Genomic DNA, 12,608 nt, shown 5'->3' with positions numbered 1-12,608 from the left:
TTGAATCTGATCTGAATCTCAGTACACAGTAAGCAGGTCGGAAGGAGAGACCATTGAGAATACATTAGAGAAGATGGGGGGATATGCTGGTTGATGAAAATGAATCATAGTATTTGGTAAGGCAACATGTTGAAAAATAAACCCAGACTTGAGGTTGCCAAGTTGGGGGGGGGGGTACAGGGGAGGGAAGAATTGAAAGTTTGGGGTTAGTTGATGCAAATTATTATATATAGAATAGATAAACAACAAGGTCCTAGTGTATAGCACAGGGAACTATATTCAATATCCTGTGATAAACCAGAATGGAAAAGAATATGAAAAAGAATGTAAATATACATATAACTGAATCACTTTGCTGTACAGCAGAAGTTAACACAACACTGCAAATCAACTATACTTCAAAAAAAAAAAAAACTTAAAAAAGGATTTAAAGAAAAGCCTCAGACATGGGGAGAGGGAAAGATATATGGATCAGACGATTGTTACTCTCAGCAGAAGTTTCCATGTCTGCCCCTGGTGAGGTGTGTCCCTGTACACAATTGCAGGCTGTCACCCTCCTCTTATACTAATGAATACAATCACTGAGCCGGTGCTTCAGGGGCCCACACACTCCTTCCACTTTCCAGATCTCTTCCCTAACTCTATGGCATCATCCTTGTGTTCACTATTTGCACCTGCCATTTTACAGCAGAGAAAGGGTAGTGGTGAGGGTGTCAGATTATGCGTGCTGATCAGCTGAATCCCTAGTATATATTAAGACACCATCCTTGAAACAATTCAACAGTTACTAAGCAGATGAGTAACTTGTGACTTATGTTGCCTGCGTGTGCAAATGCAGTATATACAAAGAGAGGGGTTTCTGCTTATCTGTGTGCCACATCAGTTGAGCTATTTGTAATGGCACCACCATATATGTTGAATTTTAACTTAAGTTTGTACTTCTAATTGTCATTTTCGTTGTTATTTTACTTGTCTTAAAATATACTTAGATACAGCTTTGACATGAAAAATATTGTGTATGCAGAAGGTTATGTCTGCTGCATACCAGACAATGCAATTAAAGGCACTAGAAATAGCCAAATCTCAGGAATAGACTATAGGATTTTCAAAGCCAGGAGAAGCTAGTGTGGCTGATTCACACATCATGAAGGACTCTCACTCAGGCACTAACTTATCAAAAGCTTCTGGCTAACTTTCAAGAAAAGCTGTCTAACTTTCATCCATTTATAACACAAGTGAGCAAAAAACAAAACTAAATAGAGCCAAAATAAAAGCGTATGTGGCTTTTGGGGTCCTGTGATTTGCCTCAAAATTTTAATATCAACCCTAAGACTGGGAAATGTCAAGATGAAGATCCTGTGTTATGAGAAGTGTCGTGTCACTGGGAAGCAATGCAGAACTGTTGGTGGCCAGTGTGGCAAACAAACTTATGACCATGAATGATGGAGACCACATTCTTTCATTTCTTTTTCCCATTTGGAATGGGAATGTCTATAAGGGTTATCCTATGCCTGTCCCACCACCGTAATTTGGAAATAGATAACTTTTTTTCTAGTTTAGCAGGTCCATAGATGAAGAGGAAATTTGCTCTATGATGGAACATACCCAGCCTCACATCTACTTGATTTAGGTGATTTACACAATGAGATTTAGGACTTTTAAGCCAATGTCATTTAGATGAGATTTTAGGCTTACATTGATGCTGTGCTGGGTTGAGACTTGGGAGGGTGTTGGGGTAGGATGTATTTGCATGTAGGATGGATGGGAATCTTTGGGGACCAGAGGATGGACTGTGGTAAGCTGAAAAAAACTGGCACTCCCCCCAAATACGTATTTTCTTTCTAATCCTCAGAACCTGTGAATATTACCTTATATGACAAAACAGTGGTTATTATCTTATACAGCAAACAATATGATTAAATTAATGATCTTGAGACTAGGTGTCTAACTTGGGTTATCTGACAGTACCCCTAAAAATTTCACAAGTACGCTTATTCGAGAGGGGCAAAGGGAATTTTGAGATACACACACACACATAGAGTGGAGAAGGCATTATGAAGACTGAAATGATGTAGCTACAGTCCAAAGAACACCTGCATCCACCACAAGCTAGAAGAGGCAAGGAACGGTTTCTGCCTAGAACCTCAGGAGAAAGTTCAGTCCTGTCAAAAACCTTGATTTTAGACTTCTGGCCTCCAGAACTGTGAGGTAATAAATTTCTGTTTTTTTAAATTATCAAGTTTGTGGTAATTTGTTTCAGCAGCCCCAGGAAACTAATGCAGAAGACAGGGACATATAATAGTACAGTATGGCATTATCAGGACTTAGGAAGTAAAAACATAAAAATTAAAAATACACTGTAGTATAAATGCTATTTTAATTTAAAAGTAGAATGAATGAATGAATGAACAAATAAATAAATAAAAGAAATGCATGTGGAAGACAATATGTCTTGGTTGCTTGGGTAGCTTAAACAACAGAATTTTTTTCTCATAGCTCTGGAGACTTGAAGTTTGAAATCAGGGTAGAGCATGGTTGGTTTCTGGTGAGAGCTCTTTCTGACCTGCAGTTTTCTTACTGTGTCCTCACATGGGAAAGAGGGAAAGAGAGAGCCCGGATTTCTTCCTCTTTTTAAAAAGACACTAATCTCATTAGGAGGGCCCCACCCTCATGACCTCATCTAAACCTAATTACCTCCCAAAGGCCCCACCTCCTAACACCATCACACTGGGGGTGGGGGATGGCTAGAGCTTCAACACATGAATTTTGGGGAGTGTAAACATTCAGTCTACAATACCATATAACATGGTGTTTCTGAAAACTGAGACTTTAGGTGATATTTAATCACATTTTTCATATTTATATAGTGGGACATAAACATTTAACCCTTTGTTGATATGAAAGTAGCTCTTAACCTTGAATTGATCATTAGACCTATTCAGAGTGGGGAATACAGTGCTCTCCAGGAAAGAACACAGGCAACTCTCTTACTTCACAGGGATTAAAGGGTATGTTCTAAAGGAAAGAATTTATTGTCCTTGAGAAGAAGAAAACATTTTTTTTCTTTTATTAATGGTGTCAACTCTGGATTTAGTAGATTTTCAAATATTTCCAGATAACCCAAGAATCACTAATGATAAGGGAATAGGGATTTGATGGGAAGAGAATAAAGGGATGAAAGTATGAAGAAAAGGGAGGCTGAGGAAGAAGGGTAAAGGGAGAGGGAGTCCCAGCCGGGCAAGTGGTGTGACAATGGCCACTGCTAGGGGACAATGCTGAACCACAGTATGCTAAAGGCATGACCAATACTTACAAAGGGGCACTGTTTTAGGGTCCCAGGAACACTTTGGAGCAGGTCTAGAGATCAGGCTACCAGGTCTTTGGGTGGGTACTTGACCACAGGAGTGGAAGCCATGCCTGGCAGATTCTGAAAGTCCCTGTCCCACCACCACCCAGTGACCTTAGGACATGCCCAGGTACTTTAAAAGTAAAAAGAACCTTTGGGTATTGGGGGGATAGTAAGGACAACCTTTGACTGCTGTACTTCGCAGTTAAAATGAAGCCCTCAACTTGGGATAGAGTAGGATGGATGTTCTCTTTCACATTTTTTTTTTAACAGTGGATATATAATACTTTAAAAATAAGAAAAACCGTACAAAAAGAAAAGAAAAGCTCTACAAAATGAGGTAAAAGAGGATTCTATATATCTACCAAAGGCCATTTGTTGAATATTTTAAAAGAAGGATGAGGAAAACTCCTCATCAATGGCATCACATCATTGGTAAAAGGCTAGCTGGCTAGTCAAGTTAGTGCTTAGCCCAGAGTCAGTTCTCTGAGCCCTGGGACTTTAAAATTAGAAGACGCTGAAGATTAAGAGAAACTAGAAAATGAGCTCTAAAAGTATGAACAAAAGCTGATGGAGATAATCACTGATAGCTCCCAAAGAACAAAGCTTAAATCCATCACTTGTAAAACTTTACTTCACACTGGGGCTTTGGGGCTTTGTGTTGTTAATGATATCTCTTAAACTCAAAAAAAAGTATAGATGCCTGTGCTGGGCAATGAGCTTCTGGCCTAGAGCAAATCGCTGTGATTTAATTGCCTGTTACTTGGTATAGGCAAAGGGGTTAGATGTTTATGATGACATAGCTTTATACCTGCACTCAATCAGTTGGTTTGTGAAGAACATATACCTTCTCTACCCTCAGTCAAGGGTGAATGAACGTGGGACATAGAAATGATAGAGTGCCTACATCAAAGAGATATTAAAGACCAAATGCTGAATGTTGCTTACATGTAGATAGCAATGAATTGAAAGATGCCTGAAATTCTTTTAGACTGCATTCTGCAAGGCACTAGGTATAGAGTCAGATAGACCTAAAGATGAAACTGCTTCTGCCACATACTCGTTATGCTAAGTTGGACATGTTATTAACTTCTTGGAGTCTTGGTTCTCTTGACTATAAATTGGGGGATAATGATATCTATCCCATGGGGATGTTGTGAATGTTAATTAGACAAAGGATCTAAAGTATTTAACCCAGTGCACTTCGTAAATCCAGTCACTATTGTTCTTTGATGGTACATCACCAAATGTGAGCTTTGTCAAATTGCAAGTCTATGAGGGAAAAATGCTATGGGGCAAGGTGGTTTCTCCTGTCATCATTAAATCATGCTTACTGTTTACTCTTAAGGTGAGTAAGGCTCACTTACTGTTTACTCTTAAGGTGAGTAAGGCTGCTGCTTTGTCTCAGGCAGGGCAGTGTGCCTGGACAAGTGAAGGCCAAGCCAGGAGCAGAGGCGGGTGTGCAGATTCATGAGAAGATAAGGCTGCAAAGAAAGAGAGAAGCAGGTAGGGAGTAAGGTTGGCAATATTAACTTGCAGTGTAAGGCTTCTGGGTATGAAAAACATAAGCACCATGTCAAGAAATAATCACAACAAGACTCACACAGAGAAGCTTGATATTCTAGAAATACTTGGAGGTAGGACAGACCTGAGCTTGCAAAGCAGTCTGAAAAATGATGCCCTGAGATGAGCACCATGGATAGCTCCAAGGGAAGCCATTTCTTCCTCCCTGAAAAGGCGGCAACTCAGGATTGTTCAAACCAATTTTATGGAGAAGCCAACAACTCTCTTCCTTAAAGGACCAAGATCTATTAAGGCATATTTGATCCCTAACACCAGATATCTATTCAATATTTCTAAATATGTCAGTAACAGCATAATATGTGAACAGAGCTGTTGAGAATTGGTTCTCTCTTGGAGAGAAGTAGATCTACTGTGACCTTAATTGGTTTGATTTAGGGTTGCTCTTCATTCTTGGAGATCCTGAACAATTCAAGGTTTTATCAGGAAGGTTCCCACCTCCCTTAACACTAACACAATGTTGACATTTAGGGTTGGTGGTAGATCAACTGTAGAATGTTTCAACCTTGTGAGATCATGAGTGTGGGAGAGGGCTCCCATTCTGGGGCCATATTTATTCCAGTCCATTAGGGAGTCTAGTCACACTATTGCTAAGGGTTCATAAAGGGGTGGATATAAATTCTGCTCTACTTTCTGTGTACCCATGGGAAAGTCATTTGGTTCTTCTTACCGTCATCTGAAAGATAAAGGGATTGAACTATAACATCTTAAGGGAGATAAGAAGTTCCATTATGATGAAGTAATTTGGTTTAAAATTATTCATTCAGAGACTCCAGAGATGCAAAATATATCCCTGAGGAAAAAGACAAGAGCTGCAAAGGTATATATATAGAATCAGAATTCAACCAAGAACGTCCAGGACACAAAAATTAAAGTATCATTGGCAAGGGGATGAAAGAACCATAATGTGTTTGGCTGCAAAGTACTATGGTGTCTTAGAACTGGGACAAGGTCTTCTCAGATCTTCTACACCAGGAATTGGTAGAAATACCAAGGCTTCACGTTAGAGGTTTGAACTGACTGTTGTCCTCCAAGTTTCAAGGCTTCTAGATGACAGAATGTTGGGTTTTATAAAGTCCAAAGGGCAGTACATCAGAACATAGGAGCAGGCTGTGGGCTAAAATGACCCTGCTGGGACACACAGGCTTTGAATTATAGGAACCCCTCTGACAAAGCAGTGTCTGGATGATGGGTTTTTATGATTTCTTGGAGAAAGGATTCTCATTGTGATTTCTGAATAATGAAACTGGGGCTCCTCAGTTGTCAGGTTCTCCAACAACTGGATGAAATAAGGCCTTGTATTTTCTGGAGCAGAGGTTCTCAAAGTGTGGTCCTTGGATCCCTGTGTGTCTCTGACATCATTTTAGGAGGTCAATAAGATCCGTCCTTTTCCAACTACATATTTCTATGTGGCCTGATTTTCTTCTTAAACTTCAACCAAAATAACAGATCACAATAAATTGACTGCAAGAGCAGATATGAGAATCCAGTTGTTTTCTATTGGGCCAGACAGTATTGAGATTTGCTAAAATATTAAACTGTACCATCTCTTCCCTAATTTGTTTTGGAAAATGTAGTTATTTTCTTTTAAAAAGATGCTATTTATTTTTAATATGTAATGACTTTATTGCTCCTTAAAATTAATTAAACAAAAATGTTAAACATCTTTCAATTTTAATATCTAATATGGTAAATATTGATAAATATAACCTACATAATAAAAAGCCCTTTGGGAGGCTTCAATAGTTTTTAAGAGGGTAAAGAGATAAAAATGTCTGAAGCCCTGTTTCAGAGGCATCAGAATTCAAGTGTTTCTGAATAGGTAATCAGTCTTTTAATAACAGTAAAAGTGAGCAAAGATTCTTGGTTTCTAAGTTTCTATGAGATGTTAAGTTGTCTGGGAGATATGGGTATTCAGATATTTACTTCGTTTGATGTGGGCTGACCCATCAGGCACATGAGGGCCTCCCTTCAGGGTTTGGACTCTCTCCACCATGGACTGGCTTTGAGCTTGGGAGTGAATCTTGAGAGACAGTATTAGTGGGCATCACACTATTCACCTACATTTCTGCCTCTAGAATAACCCAGTGATGAAAGTGTCTTGCAACCAGGCATGATTGGATTAAATGAAGAAAAACTTAGGATAAATGCAAGGAAAATCTCTCTACTGATGCTAATGAGAAATATTACGTTTTAAAATGTTATCTTTAGGTAACTGGTTGAAGTTTTATCACTTAAATGTATCCAATGTAAAATTCTCTCTCAATATTTCACTCGTGTGTAGTTTACGGGAAACAGTAAACAATATTGTTAAGCTTTATCTTTGGAGCAAAAAGATTTATGACTATGGGCAAATCTCAGTATAAACTGACTAACTGAGATGAAGTCCAAACTAAATATATGAAAATAAATTCAGAATGGAAATACTTTCAAGTAAAATGTTAACAGATGAAATTTTAATGCTTTGGAATATACTTCATATTTCTAGCTAATACACAATGGAATTTAAAATATATATATATTACTGGGCTTAATTTAATGAAAGCAAAACTCTTGCTTTGCAATTTAGAACAAGTTATTTGGTTTCCCTGTTATCACATCTACTAAATAAGGAGAATGAATCAATAATCATCAGCTCTACATTCATTCATATGTAGGACAAGTAGGTTTCTTAAGTATATTTTGTTCTCTCAGGTAGTAAAACATGTCACCTGCTGTCTTATAATTCTTTTTGTTTACCCTTTAAACTATTTTTACTACAAGGTTCAAAGGCAAGATTCATCACAATCTTAGATCAATCATCACAAAATAGTGAATGGTGACATCAGTTCAGTGACATTTTATAGAAGATCTCAAGAATATCTTTACAGAAAATAATAGTATTTCAGGCAAGAGTAGAATTTTTACCCTTAAAGAATTTAGATTTTTTCAATAAAAAATTTTTGGACTCACTTGATCATTGAGTATTTTTTTCCCACATTTTGCTGGGTTATCTTGGGGGTGGTGGGAGTGGAGTAGAGATAGAGGTCAGGGAAAGGAATAATTCTTGGGCCAATTCAATTCTTATTTATCTGGTTTACTGAAATTTGTGGCATGTGATTTAGGAATTTCAGTTTTCACTACTTCTGGGTTTCATCCAATTTTAAACAACTCTTTCTTAAATTTTCTTGTTCCCAAAGCAGTGGAATAAAAATCTTATCAAAGACCATACTAATTCAAATCCATCAGCTTATAGCTTGTCTACCATGCTACTGCATTTTAAGTAACCAATTATTATTTAAAATTCTGGCTTCAGTGGTATTAAGGAAATGTAGCAGTCATGAACTCTGTGTGATTACAAAGAACTTGAATTCTCATTAAAGGACATAGAAAGTTAATTAAAAGCTAATTAAAAGGAACAAAAATTTTCAAATATCTGATATTCTCTACTTATTCAGTACATTTGGAAAGTTGAAAACTGATCAATGTCAAGTAAAAGACACTAAAGTCATCCTCTTGGGGTAATTTAAGTCTCCTGACTTTGAGAAAAAGGGTCAATTGTTTATATAACATAATCCATTCACATCATATCAAAAGGAGGAAGGAATACTCAGTCTGTAACGTATTGTATAGATTCATTAACTTCAAAGTAGCTGTGCAGGGAATTCTCTAATACAAATGGAATTTATATTTACATTACAGTACATCAGTACTGTAGCCTACATCAAAGCCTATAATTATTATGCAAAGATTCCAAGTAAACAAGTATTGGTACTACAATTAACATTTAAGAAGAGTAATTAGTTAACTCCTTTATCCTTTTTACACAAAACAGATTTCTTTTTTTCAACAAAAGCAACATAGAAAGAATCCTACTTCCAACGGTAATATTTGTGAAGAAGACAATCAAAATAACAAAAAAGAATTTATCCTTAGTGAAAGAATGGGGACACATAAGCCTACCCCAAAAGAGATGAGAAGTTGAAAATAATGCAAATAATATGACAAATGCTATCCCTGCCTGCTCTCAACCTCTATTTTACTACAGGACTGGATTTCATCTGCCTACAGGAACAGCCCTGCCCAGGTTCAAAGCCACTGCTGCCTGATGGCCACAGTGTATGTGTAGCCCTGCCAGCTGTAAGTCTTGAGATGTGTCAGCCACAGGTGGATCCCTGAGAATGTACTGTGATTTCCTCTTCTGTCTCCTGAGTAGGATCTTTCCTGTCTTGAAACCTTGGCTTGGGCCCCGACCCTCTGCAAAGCTTTCCCCAATTTTCTCCTCCCTTCCTCATTTTGAGGTTTGATTCTTGTCCTACCAAGTCCCAGCTGCTTCCTGGATCCTAGTTCCTATAGGCTGCCGCTCATCCAGAAAACACACACCGTTACACTTCTCTTAAGATGTACCCGTTGTTTTCTGACAAGGGAAAAATTCTAATTTATGCTGTTATTCTCTGCTTCTGCCCTTGTCTGTCCACAAAAGGAATTTCTACAACGGAGAATGATCAGAGGCAGTACAGACAGTGAGAGACACAAACTCTCCCTTTTCTGCAACGCTTCAGCTGCTCACAAACTGTTACCCTTTCCTCTGCTTTAACTGTATGTAAACCTGCTAAATCCTTTCCTGTTGTCCTTAGCTCCTCCAAGTAGGAGCTATGATCAGATACCAAAACTTCCTGGTTGCATGAAATAAATTTTCTGTAACTGTGTATTTGCTCTAGCACATAAACTAAATTGTCTGTAACAGAGTGTATTTTCAATGATGAATCACACCTGCAGAGCATTTTGTAGCTGAAATGTGTGAGAGAGAGAGGGAGAGAAGGGGAAGGAGTGGGAGGGAGGGGAGGGAAGAGAGAAAGAGACAGAGAATGCCCAAGAATAACAATAACAAAGCACAAACAGAAAGTTAATCCCACAGCATGGCTCCTGTGATGTCCTCAATATATCCTCCAAGTGGATGGTGCGTCCTTCGCTTCTCCTCTCTAGGGTAACTTTTAGAATAATGTACTCTTAGTGCATAAAGGGCAGGAACCTGCCAGTCAGAAAGCCCCATATAATATATTCAGTCAAAAATTAACCAAACCAAAAGTTCAAGAATGGTAATAAGGAGGGTAAATGGGCAGCAGAGGAATTTTCTCTAGGTGGAAATTTAAATAATGTCACTCCAATGCATCATTTCCAAGACCAAAGTCTGGTTTCAACAGCATTGCATATACTTATTGGGTAAGTGAGCAAGTGCGGGAGGGAGTGAATGGGGTGAGAGCCAAGAATTCCCAGAACTTCCAAGTCCTGTCCCTGGAATTCTTCCTTGGTGATTATGCCACTGTGTATAACAGGCTTCTTTTTGTTGAACTCCCCAACTGGGATTCACTTCATGGATACCTTGCAAGTTGAATGACCCCAGTATTTTAATGCAAGAGGTGTCTGAGAGCAATTGAGTTTAGTATCATTTATAGTCATCAGAATAGAAATTGAGAATAATTTCCAGTGTCCAGATGTTGGGCATGACGTAGGTGAAACATTCAGACAATTGAATGTTTAACTTCCATCCAGATGTTTTAGCTGGTATTTCCATAATATACCCTCTACCAGCAAAAAACAAATAGTGAGTAAATTAATAAGTAGCCAATACAAAACCACAAAAATAAACAAACAAAAAGTGATTTTACCATAAAAAGCCAATTACTAAATAGCAAATGTTGAGATAAAACAAGTATTATTTTTATCAAAATGGTCTCTAACCTGCTGTATCTCCAGAGTTGCACTACCAAGGAAACCCATTTAAAAAATCACATTTTAATCATAACCTCAGATGGAAAAGGGAAATAGGTGCTAGAAGTTTAGGCATGGAGTAACATTGCTGGTTTTCATGCATGAGTTTCAGTAATGCAGTTGTACTGACGGCACAATTCACTGGGCAAAGCAAGCAGAAGTACAGCTCACTTTGGTCAAGAACTGTGGCTACTTCTTTCCATTCACTAAGGAAACTTAGTGAAGTCTGGAAACCAAGTCAGACTTCTTACACTTTCTTACCACCATTATCACTCATTGTTCTGATAAGAATCAGGCCTCTCAAACAGAGCAGATTTGTACAGTGTTCCTCTGTAGGTAAGCGGTAAGGACTAGGATTCTGCTATAATACATGGCAATCACAGAAATGAATCCTATTTTCTTTAGATTTGATAAGTTTATCTTAAATTATGTGATATGAACTTTGGTGCAAAAACATACTTGTAATCATGTAGTGTTTATTATTACTGCTCTAGCACAACAAGAACAAATTCACTGAATCTGCCTGTACATCAAACATTATATTATTTGATAAAATAATAACTAAAGTAGCAAAACATGTCATTTAAAAAATATCTCAAGGGCTTCCCTGGTGGCACAGTGGTTGAGAATCTGCCTGCTAATGCAGGGGACACGGGTTCGAGCCCTGGTCTGGGAAGATCCCACATGCCGCGGAGCAACTGGGCCCGTGAGCCACAACTACTGAGCCTGCGCGTCTGGAGCCTGTGCTCCACAATAAGAGAGGCCACGATAGTGAGAGGCCCGCGCACCGCGATGAAGAGTGGCCCCCGCTCGCCGCAACTAGAGAAAGCCCACGCACAGAAACGAAGACCCAACACAGCCAAAAATAAATAAATAAATAAAATTTAAAAAAAAAAAAAAAGAGCTGTCTTAAAAAGTATCTCAAAACCATGCAAATAGAGATTATCATACCAAGTGAAGTCAGAAAGAGAAAGATAAATACCATATGATATCACTTATATGTGGAATCTGAAATATGACACAAATAAACCCATCAATGAAACAGAAACAGACTCATGGACATAGAGAACAGACTTGTGGTTGCCAAGGGGGAGGGGGTTAGGGGAGGGATGGAGAGGGAGTTTGGGGTTAGCAGATGCAAACTACTATATACAGCATGGATAAACAACAAGGTCCTTCTGTATAGCACAGGAAACTATATTCAATATCCTGTGATAAACCATAATGGAAAAGAATATAAAAAAAGAATATATATATATATATATATATATATATATATATAATATATATATATGTATAACTGAATCACTTTGCTATACAGCAGAAATTAACACAACATTATAAATCAACTACACTTCAATAAAAAAATTAAAAAAAATCTCAAAACCAACACGCACACACGCACACGCACACTGGACAAAAAACACAGAAAATGAGTAAAATCAAGTTAAATGAAAGTCTTGGAGCCTGGGATAATTTCAGACTTCCTCTGAGTAGGGATGCTTTGGTAGCATCAATATAAAATCTATAAAAAATATATACATGTGAAAACATGTTTGAAAGACATATAGCACAGATAACAGGTTTGTTAGGATGATGAAATTACCTGTTTTCCAATGTATTTTCCAAACACTCTATACTATTTTTATGTCATTTTACAGTAACAATAATTAATTATAAAATGAATTGGAATTCATTTTTAAATTCCCAGTTCAAATAGCCCCCCTTCCAAGAAAACTTTCATAATACCTTATTTATATCTTATTTTTTGAATTTATATATGTTCTAGCATTACAGTTATCAGTTTGCTTGTAATAAGTTAATAAGCTGTGCATTAATTTGGTCCTAGATTTTGGGAATGAGCATAAGAATTTGTAAATAGATTCTGGGTGTCATTAATAGTAAGTATTACAACTAAAATTTGGGGATG

At 37.7% G+C, this 12,608-nt stretch overlaps 1 protein-coding gene across 5 annotated transcripts in view; it reads right to left on the bottom strand.

The window, feature by feature from the left end:
• B3GALT1 (beta-1,3-galactosyltransferase 1) overlaps positions 1–12,608 on the bottom strand; it is a 593,789-nt gene that overhangs the window by 136,990 nt on the left and 444,191 nt on the right. Inside the window, exon 1 of one of the 5 annotated variants that reach the window (XM_059927220.1) lies at positions 4,714–4,753. The exons of 3 other annotated variants lie outside the window; for them this stretch is intronic. The gene's annotated coding sequence lies outside the window, so the exon portion shown is untranslated. One more of the 5 variants, XM_059927219.1, reaches the window with a different exon arrangement.

This window comes from Balaenoptera ricei, chromosome 7, assembly GCF_028023285.1.
Source record: "Balaenoptera ricei isolate mBalRic1 chromosome 7, mBalRic1.hap2, whole genome shotgun sequence".
Taxonomy (NCBI): domain Eukaryota; kingdom Metazoa; phylum Chordata; class Mammalia; order Artiodactyla; family Balaenopteridae; genus Balaenoptera; species Balaenoptera ricei.
The sequence above is the reverse complement of the archived record's forward strand: the minus strand, read 5'-3'. Positions and strand labels throughout refer to the sequence as shown.